Source organism: Anoplopoma fimbria, chromosome 5 (assembly GCF_027596085.1).
Source record: "Anoplopoma fimbria isolate UVic2021 breed Golden Eagle Sablefish chromosome 5, Afim_UVic_2022, whole genome shotgun sequence".
Taxonomy (NCBI): Eukaryota; Metazoa; Chordata; class Actinopteri; order Perciformes; family Anoplopomatidae; genus Anoplopoma; species Anoplopoma fimbria.
In genome coordinates this window covers 18282755-18291418 of record NC_072453.1, presented here as the reverse complement: position 1 = coordinate 18291418, position 8664 = coordinate 18282755, and the positions used below count along the sequence as shown (strand labels likewise).

At 39.9% G+C, this 8664-nt stretch overlaps 1 pseudogene; it reads right to left on the bottom strand.

Annotated features, from left to right (window-relative positions):
- The window catches only part of LOC129091839 (inactive ubiquitin carboxyl-terminal hydrolase 54-like), a 38038-nt pseudogene extending 29887 nt beyond the window's left edge, over window positions 1–8151 (bottom strand).
- Between the last annotated feature and the right edge of the window lie 513 nt (window positions 8152–8664).

The following is an 8664-nucleotide window of genomic DNA, read 5'->3' as shown; positions in this document are numbered from 1 at the left end:
GATGTGTTGCATATTGTAGTTATCCACAGAGGTTATGTTTAGTAGCAGAGAGTTGCTCTGTTTGCATAAAGTGTCTGGACGTAACAGTGACATGATCCTTCTGTTCTGACTGCATTCAAAAAGGTTAGCCCTTTTTTTTTACTTAGACCTTCTTTCACCCTCTCTTTTTTCTTTTTCTGAGCAACAACAGTTTGTTAAAATTGAAAGTGTCACCTGGAGACAGTTAATATTCTAACTTTCTTGATAGTTTCACATGATGCTGCTTTTTAAAATACCAGGATCTTGCTTGAGTTATTAGTATATTTTTTAGCCCACAAGCAAACTCATCAAAAAGTCTCAATTACTCATTAGAAAAAGGGATCTGTATCTAGATCAGTGGATCCTAAAATGGGTGTCACAGCACCGTGGGGTGCCTTTAGGATTGGCAAGGCCACAAGATGTGTTCATTCTTGTCTTTTTATAATATCGTTGTAATAATGCTTCAAAAAACACAAACATAAGGCAGTATTTAATTTACTTAATCTTTAGCTACACTTCTCTATTGTGTTTTAATCCTGTTAAATATGCAGTTATGCCAAGGCTAAGATTAGTGACATGCAGCTCATGGTTTGCCGGTTGCCATAGTAACGCCACATGCTTTCTGGGTGCCCAGCAGTCAGGAAGAGCGACTGACAGGAGCGAGTGATGGAAAGGTTTAAATGAGAGAGTTATTTTTGCCGTGGTTCAAAAATAAGTTTGTGAAACACTGATCTAGATAGATTACCTGGATGTCAGATGTCAGACGTGACTGTAAAGAAATAACTGGTGAAGCTGCTCTGTGATATTTGCATATGTGAGATAAAGATGCTGCAATCCTGGTGTTTGGACGAGTAAACAAAATTTGATAAACTCACATTAATTCAAATGACTCCCTGAAATATGAGATTTTAGCAGAAAATCACAGCTCAAGTTTGCAGCTCTGTGTGGTTTTCCAAATCCACAGCAGCTCCACCGACTGCGTTTTCTACTTTGTATATTTCAAGCAACAAAAGCTTCGGTGGGACAGACGGACAGAAAACGACCAGCGCAAAACAACAAAGGAACTAGGGAAGTACACATGAAAACTAGTAGAGAGGTGGTCTGCATGATTCAGGTCTCCTTGTGTCCTTCTCTCTCTCTCTCTCTCTCTCTCTCTCTCTCTCTCTCTCTGCATCATTAGAGGAAGGAGCTCTTCGTGCAGCCATTCAGCATCCTGAAAGATAATATTGACACCACACTGTCCCTTAGGCTTCGACTGCAGCACGCACGCTTACAGAATGCACATGAAGTTGTGGGTCTACATGCACACAACATTCACACACACACACACACACACACACACACACACACACACACACACACACACACACACACACACACACACACACACACACACACAACCAATACGTATGGCAACCTTAGCAATACAGGTCTGCACTGAGTGTGTGTGTGAGTGTGTGTTAAGGATAGAGTGATAGGTGGAGGAAAAGAGGGGGCGGAGGATGACAGACTGCATGCTGACGCTAGTGTATGCCTTCTACCCCCCCACCCCCATCTCTGTTTCTCCTCCTCCCTCTGTAGTTTATTTGGTGGTGATGAATCGGCCTCCTGCACAGCACTGCAGCAGCCACAAGGAGGGCACACTCCTGTCCATGCCCATCTCTCTTCATCTCTATCTATCTGTCTGTCTCTTTTTTGTATCCTCCTCCAAACACATCACTCTATCTCTTCCTCTGCTCTTCTTCCATTTGTTTCATTTTGGGTTTCCCCTCCACTCCCCTCGGTTTATCTGCAGAAGCATCTCAGAGAGAAGAGACTACAGTATAACTGACAAACGTACAAAGTGATGGAAACATACAGGAAATAGAGATTAACCTGATCAGCTGGTGTTTTTAGCTGCTAGTTGACAATGTAATTGAAGTCACACACAAATCTAACCAATGAGGCTGGAGGCAGAAATGCCAGTATTTGATTGGCTGTGGTGGTCTTGGGTGTCTCCTTGTTTGCAAAGTCAAAAAGTAGATTTCAAGATAAGAATACTAGTGTTGAGCTCACATCTGTGCTTTCATTTATAAAGTTGTGATATCTAAGCTGCCACGATATTTAAAGCTACAATCCTTAGATTTGTATTAAACCAAACCCTATTTTGGATTCATTTATATGCTGCATCTTTGTGCTCTGGTAATTCAGTGTCTTTACATTCAGTGATTATCCCTCTCAATAGTAGTTTTGATAGCCAGTGTCGGGGTCTGCCATTCTTTGGTTGTTTTTGTTTTATTAGTGGAGGTGCTTCTGTCCTGGCCATAGGAACCCCTCAGAAAGGATATGTTAAATCTCAATGGGACTATCCTAGAAAATGTTGGATAAATTAAGACTTAAATAATAAAAAACATCCCTTGCTATATTCAAATTGCCTATCTAGTCACTAGTGACTCAAGGGAAAACCATGCAGGCATGTAATCCTTCTCATTTGATTTAAATCCTCCTTTACTGTTCATTCTCTTTACACTGTATCAGAGCTTTGTTACAGACGTTCCTGCTGCTCTGCATTAAAAGCTCACAACTGTTGAAACACGGGTTGGCTTTTATTGTGAAGCAGCAAAAGGAAATGCAACGTGATATCGCACCCTGATTGCTGTTACCACGGTAACCACATGTAAAAAAAAAACTCTGTGTACTGAAGGGGTGAGATTTATTATTCATGAATTCAACTTTTACTTTGCAAGAGGATGAATGTGTTAATTGGTTGTTCAAAGTATCACTTTAAAGTATTTTAAAAAAAAGATATTTTACAGTAATAATAAAACAAAGTATTTTTGAGTTCTATATAAGTTGTTTTTAGGACTCTAAGACTCCCTGAACATGTAAAGCTGAACTGACATGTAGCCTCAGTGTTGTTCATTCATGTGACTGATTCGTTTTTTAAATTCTTCACATTTTTGTTACAAATTGCATCAGTTATAAAGAGTTTTTAAAGTTGTAATTTGTAGCTGTTGAAAATGACAATCATTCCAGATGCTCTGCAGGGTCTTCCTGATAAACAGCATATTCAACATTAACAGTAAGCATAAATAAGTTATAAGTTATTACACATAAAGAAAGCAATAAGTTATGACTTATAAACCACTTATTATGTAGCATCATTAAACTGTTCATTGTGTCTGTGCGCAAATACAACCACAGAATTGATAAAGACACATGTTCAGCCTGCAATTGTTTCCAGTTTACACCATGAAGGTATATTTCTGTTCCAGCGAGCGCTCATTCTCATAATGTTTTCTACCTCTCTGTTCCTGGCTGTGTTTGTTGATTCCTGCCCTCCACGACCTCCTCCTGCTCCTCCTGTTCCCGTCTCCTATTACCTTCTATTTCCTTCCATTTTGTGCATCACATCACATTACATTACATTACATTACATTACAGTCATTTAGCAGACGCTTTCATCCAAAGCGACTTACAGGAAGTGTATTCAACATAGGTATTCAAGAGAACTACTAGTCACCAGAAGTCATAAGTGCATCTCCTTTCTTAAACAAGCATCTAAGGAGCATAAACCAGAGCAAAAGTACAGAAACAAACTAATGCGAATGCAATAAGTGCTACGAGGAAGGCTCAGGGTAGTACTTCTTGACATGATACCGCTGTCATGGCCAGGTTGCTATTATTTGCTGCACTTTTGACCTCAGTCATCTGTCTGCCAGCCAGTGGGTGGTTGTCACTGCAGACATGTTTGGCTTGTCACAGTAGAAAACACACTTTCTCATAACATCCAAGAGTCTGAGCAAGTGAGAAAGGTCAATTGTCCCTCATCAAGTAGAAATCATTTTAATCCTATATTCTTGCAAAATCCTGCACTGCTGCTCGAGCTCATTGGGAGGCCTACTAGAAGAGTTAAAAAAAACAATCCAAGCAGTAGATGTTCCTGAATCCTCTGATGTAAGAATCCACAGAACTCCATCAGCATAAAGTACTTTAGAAGGTATTTGGCTGGAAAATGTCAATCAGCGTGTTATTGGCATTCCTCCAGTCTCCTACAAACGTTTCCATATTACTGAATAGTTCTCCTAATGACACTGATGGTAAACGGAATCGCTGGCTGGATTATTCTCAGAGGGAATGTTTGGTTTTTGTATTAATTAAGAGCTTAATTTATGTAGCAGGCTGGAAGGAATATTTTACCTCCAAAATGACCATTTCTTTATTAATTTCTCACCAAATTCTACCTTGAATTCTTGAAGGAAACATTGTTTTTCTTGCATGCATCCACAGTGAACGGAGAATTAAAAGAAAGTATTTTGATAAACAAATGGTCATTTTGAGGGAGAGGTATTTCTATAGTTAAGGTTAAGAAAAGATTGTGGTTTTGGTTAAATATTAAGAAACACTCATAAAGTCAATGCAGACACTTTTTAATTAAAACATTTAAACAAAATTTTAAACATTTTAAACCAAAAGGTTGATATTTGCCGAACCTTAACAAGTGCTGATAGTGTCTAAATATATTCATGAAAAGTTAAAGTTGTGACTAACAGATATTGTATTTCATGATCGGATATTTCAGTGGAAAACAAACTAATTACGTTTCCAATTAACATTTTTGTGACTTTAGATACTTTAAGTAACAATATTTCCTCATTATGAATAATTGGTCTGTTAGCCCGAAACATCAGAAGTTACTCTTCGTTTGATTTGTAGTTTATGTGTCGTCATAAATGTATATTTGGGTCTCTTTTGCTTTGTCAAATAATTGAGACGTTTACTTATTTATTAATGGTTTTCCTCACTGTGAGATAGTAGCTTTACAGTAACATTTCATTAAAAGCACATGATTTAAAAATATATATATATACAGCTGTTAAACTTACTATTAAGTTTTGATAAACCTTTGACATGGCAAAATGTGAGTACAAATGAACGAGGAATTCCTGCTCATTGTTTCCTTACTGTGCATCACACACACACACACACACACACACACACACACACACACACACACACACACACACACACACACACACACACACACACACACACACACACACTGCTGAATGAGTGAACCCATGTGTTTCCTCTTCATCACAGCCTTTACCTCCTTTAGCTGTTATATTTTTACACCGTGTTTACAGAGAAAGGTTGCTGAGCGTGTTCGTACTCTTTACCTCACAGCACACAAAACAACCGACGGTGCTCCTTCTGCCACACAGCAGCTCCACTGCAGCAGCAGGGGACTAGGTGCCTTGCTCAAGGGGCCCTCGGGGCCAGGAGGCAGCAAAGAGTATTTAACTTACTATCAATAAGTGCAATGAGGAGCAAACAGCAGCAAATTGAGAGCAATTTTTTAATTGATTGTCTGTCATTTTTTAAGTGAAAATAAAAAAGTTTTGTCGTTTTCAGCTTTTTAAATGTGAAGATTTATTGGGTTTTTTGAATAATTTTAAAGAAAATCTTTGGGTTTTGGACCATTGGCTTCACAAATCAAGCAACTTCAAGACATCACCGTCAGCTCTGGGAAAATGTGCTGAATGTTAACTATTTTTCACAACAATTTTCATTTATCGTTTTCTTTTTGTGCAAACAAAGACATTGGTAAATGTTTAAAAAATAAATGATCAATCATTTCTTCTAACTGAACGCCCGTGCCAATGGATCCTGTTCTGAACTTAAACTTTGACTTCTTATTCTTCCCCTTCGCACGCTCGCTCACTTAAATCTATCAACTCGATACGAGCAAACATGAACACACACACAGAAACACACAGAAAAGAGCCAACGAGCATCTCAACACTTTAACACTCATCAGTTTATCCTCACTCATCTGTGTCCTGTTAAACATCCTCTCCCCTCTGTGAGCGCATGTGTGTGTGTGTGTGTGTGTGTGTGTGTGTGTGTGTGTGTGTGTGTGTGTGTGTGTGTGTGTGTGTGTGTGTGTGTGTGTGTGTGTGTGCTTTGTCCTTGAAATGGCCCACTCTCTCCCCACTGAAGCCGCTTTGCATGCCTTTGTTCAGGCATTTTCTCACAGAAATAAACCTGATGTCCTTCACGATGTCTTTTCATCTCTTCTCCTTTCACCACAACACTTTGTTTTTTCCTTTTTCGCCCCCCTACCTTATCAGACTCTTTAATTCCACTCTTTCTCCCGACAGTATCCCTTTTAGTCGTCTCCTCTGTCTTTTCATACTGCATACTTCTCATCCCCTCTTTCTTCTCTTCTCGTCCTTCAGCAACTTTTCTTCTTCCAGCCTTTCCCTCTGCTCTCCTCAACTCTCCCTAAGCTTCTGCCCCATCATCCCCCTCCCTCTCCAGCTTACTCCTGACTCTCTCTCTCTCTCAAGCCAGTAGTCAAGAGGCATTTATATGTGTGTGTGTGTGTGTGCAGAAGGTGAGTTTGTGCCAGCTGGAAGTCTTGGGAGGAGGGAAGAGAGTTGTGTGTGTGTAAAGAGAGAGAGAGAGAGAGAGAGAGAGAGAGGTAGGGGATGCAGCAGTAGTAGCAGTGCAGTGTAAGCATCTCCTCACACAGACTGGACGTCCACACTGAAGCCAGACCGACGGAGCTGCCAAAACCCGCAGACACACGCAAACAACCCGTTAATGCCCCCCCCCCCCGCTAATCTCTCATCCCCGTCGAGCTTAAATATCAATTTACTGCGTATAAAATTCGACATTGTGAGGATGAAATAACAACTTTTTTAAATCTTCTTAGTATGCAAGTGTGAAGAGTATCAAGGACGAGGCTTCCGTCATTGTCATTTCACAGGAAACATTATTGGCGTCACTATGAAGCACAATAATTCTGGTGGAGCACTGAAATTGTGCCTTTTTATCCGAATAAACTCTGCTTTTTTAATGTATATTTTGCATGGGAGGGTGTATAATTAAGTGCCACGTTGGATTTTAAATTAAACACTGACTACAAGGTTTAATGTAAAAGTATTCACACGCTCATCAGATAACCAGTCTAGAAATTGTGCCCCTTTTTCACATCTGCCCAGTTATAGGCAATATATAAATTAATTGGGCAAGTTAAAGTATCATAAAATCAAATTATGTCATCATATTTAAAATTGTATTTCTTTAAAACTGACTGGTTTCCTCATTTTTGCATCGTATTAGTTTGTTTTTAGTGTTATTTTAGTTTAGTTTCACTTTTTCAGAAAGGTTAAGTTTAGTTTTTTTATATAATGAGGTTTTGTTTTACAATTGTTCTAGTGTACTAGTCAGGTACAATGTTTAAGAAGTATGTAGCAACATATACAAAATAAATGGTTGGACCTGTGTAAGAATGGTCATTATGTTTAATTCCTTTGATTAGGGAATTAACTTGACTACAAAAAAAACACCTGCAATTTCTTGCCGACCACAGTTGGTTCACATAAGACCTGAACTGAATAGCTTAATTAAATGGCATTTGGTCTACTACAATATTTAATTATGTTCTTGTTATTTAAGTCTACAAGACTAGACTGTGTGTGAAAAAACAAGAGGGATTCGTTGTGGTTCAGTATCAGGAGAGCTGGATGAAATTCATGCTTTCTCCTTTCTTCAGTAGTGATATATTATAGATAAAACATTTATGTTCATTCTTATTAGTTTATTTACCAGCAATGTTTTTTCCGTTTAGTTTTTCTTTAAAGGATATTTAGTTTCAGTTTTTTACTTTAATATTTTCCCTGTTTGTTTTAGTTGTAGTTTGTAACCCTGCTGTGCTTGTATTGCAGCCACTCTCACTTCTTGCTTCTTTCAGGGGCTTTTTGGTTGGAGTCTGGTCTTTTTGCACTCACAACAAATACAAAAAACATATAAGCAAAAGAAATTGCTCAAAAAATGCTCATAAAATATGCCAAAATATTTGGGTGCAACACTTTTATGAAAGTTGGTTTGGTTGAAGCTTGTCAGGAACGCTACATGTTCATAAAAACTCCATGATCAACATATTACCCCCTAATACTTGTGTGTAATGTGTGTGTTTATCCGACTGACCTGCAGAGCGCTGTTGAGGAAGCAGCTGTTCTGTCCCGGCTCGTTGCTCAGGCCTTTGCTGGGTGCGATAGAGGTCATGGTTCTCGGGGTCGCCAGCCCCTGCACCCCGCCTACTGCTCCGCCACCCGACGCAAAGTAGTTCCTCTTCCAGGACATCACTACCTGGACGCCCCCGGTTCCACGGCGAGGCGGGGAAGGGGCGGGGCGGCAGACCGAGCGACGGCCTCTATGTCACTCCCATGAGAGAGAACGAGGGAGAATAAGACACAAGGGGAGGAGAAGGAGGAGGATATGGAGGGAGGAAGAGGAGGGAGGCGGCGGCGGCGGCGGTGGCTGTAGGTCGAGGAGATGCGGTGTGTGTTGGATGAGGATTTGGCACCCATACAACCCTCCCCCTCTCCAGCCGTGTTTTTACTTCTGTCAACTTTCTGGAGCCAGCGGTTGGCTTTTTCTTTTTTTAGCTCCTTGGATTTAGCAGTTTGTGTTTGAGGACATGAGAGCGCGTCCAAAAGAGTCCAGATTCTGGCAGAGAAATGTCGATTAGGCAGCACTTCTGCTCCCATGTGGTGACCCCTTCAACGTCTTCTCTTCTTTCACGTTGCCTGTAAGACACAAACACCAACGTGTTACATTACATTACAGTACAGTACATTACATTACAGTCATTTA